Source organism: Tupaia chinensis, unplaced genomic scaffold (genome assembly GCF_000334495.1).
Source record: "Tupaia chinensis unplaced genomic scaffold, TupChi_1.0 Scaffold145685_1, whole genome shotgun sequence".
Classification (NCBI taxonomy): domain Eukaryota; kingdom Metazoa; phylum Chordata; class Mammalia; order Scandentia; family Tupaiidae; genus Tupaia; species Tupaia belangeri.
Window position 1 is genome coordinate 5,130,571 of NW_006205542.1, and position 1,785 is coordinate 5,132,355.

A 1,785-nucleotide genomic window follows, 5' to 3' on the forward strand; every position below is an offset into this window, starting at 1 on the left:
TTGGGAAACCCCAGGTGCCCAAAGAAAAAAACCCCAAAAAAAAAAAAAAAAAATAGCCATACCTAGTTAGATTCAACATGAAATTAATCACTATAAGAAATTCTAATGAAATTGCATGGCAACTCATGGAAGAGGGGATAGTATAACACCGAATGAAAGGACTTTCTTCATACTACCAAACACACTCATACATCTATACATTCAACTTAAGCAAGAATTTTTTCCTAATAAATTCAGTTTAAAAGTCTGTCTTATATTTATATACAAGCAATTACTCAGATTATTAAACATACACAAATAACATTCTCTTGAATAGTTATAATCAACAACTACGAAAGTAGTGATCTAATACCGGCACTCTCTGTGTCTAGTCAGAAGCATTTGGGGTGACTGTAGTGTAATGAGGTCAGAACCAGCACGAGGTGTGCTAATGTAACCAGAGTCAAGCAAAGAAGACACACACAGCAGCAAGTCGAAAGTGCAGCAATACAAACACCATGCAGGACTTTCATTTACCACACAAGCTCCTGAGCTAGTTTGAATACATGAAAATTACTTAGTTCCTACAAGAAATATCCTTTCCGTTGTTTAGCCATCCTAATGGTTAATGAGGCTATGAAACTCTTCTTTATCATATTTCTGTTATCTGCCAAAGACTGATAACTTGGCAGAAGTTATTTTGATGACTATTGAAACATCATAAAACTCTTTGCATTTTAAAAAAAGGATTAGTATAATTCTGAAAAAGAAATGTGTTTCTGATTTTTAAAAATAGTTTGCAATGAGTTTAAATCCTAAGTGTATTATCACATAGTAGAACAGGAAAATTCAAAGGAAACTGACAAAACGGAATCGAAGAGAATTCTTGTGGAAACAGAAATTTCTTAAGAGAGTAAGTAGCTATTTATTTTGGTCTTACCTGACGGCAGCTGTTTAACCAAGGCTATGTCCTTTGTGGAGGTAGTTTATCCTTTGAAGAACCCAGTGGCTTGTCCCACAGCCCAAGACAGACTCCAGTCCTGGAAAACTATCCAGCCCAAAAGAATACAGAGGAAAAAGCTTTTCCCACTTTCTTTCCTGGAACTAGCCAATAGCTGAAGTCATGCAGGAAACTGAGTAGAGAGAGGGGGAAAGCAGCTTCTTCTCCCTGAAATCCGGATCAGCAGAAATTGGATGTTGTTGAATATCTCCCACCCAGACTTTTGTTTAAAAGTTTTTTCAACTGTTGCTAGGTGTTGTTGGGTTCTGAGATTAGGTTTCTCGTCTTCTGCTCTCTTCACAACGCTGTCAGAGCAATGACTTTGTCAGGGAGCTGAGCCCGCGCGTGCTATATTTAACCAGTGTTCTCAGCAAGTCAAGCCTGTCAACAGCTGAGAAGTTTGGAGCCAGCTTTACTCAGTTCAGCTGGGTTATCAGTGGATATAGTGCTCCTCGCCCTGTAAAAGATTGTGGGGAAACCGGCAGACCATTTAAGAACTGCTGCTCATTTCACAGAGGTAATTATTGTTTGAAGCTCTTAACTACAGATTTGGGACTTTGGTTTCAAAATCTGAAAAGAAACAGAGCAGCAGTTGTCTTGGGCAGAGAGATTTACCAATCCAATATTCTCAATTAGGCTCTCAGATAACTGTTTTGAAATGAAACATGCTTTTAAAAGTGCATCAGAACTGTTGGGGAAATTCATAGTAAAAGAGTATTTCCAAACAACTTTTGGCATTGGTATGTCCCTTTTTTTTTTTTTTTTTTTTTTTTCAAACCCCAAACCTTTTTTTTACCAACTTGGCC

The 1,785-nt window shown here is 37.5% G+C and overlaps 1 protein-coding gene across 3 annotated transcripts in view; it reads right to left on the minus strand.

Moving 5' to 3' along the window:
- Positions 1-1,785, minus strand: part of FILIP1 (filamin A interacting protein 1) — a 287,383-nt gene that overhangs the window by 211,394 nt on the left and 74,204 nt on the right. For 2 of the 3 annotated variants that reach the window (XM_006168325.3, XM_006168320.3), the window contains exon 1: positions 920-1,428. The exons of the other annotated variant lie outside the window; for it this stretch is intronic. The gene's annotated coding sequence lies outside the window, so the exon portion shown is untranslated. Of the gene's footprint in view, positions 1-919; positions 1,429-1,785 lie in introns of those variants that run through there. 3 annotated transcript variants of the gene reach the window in all.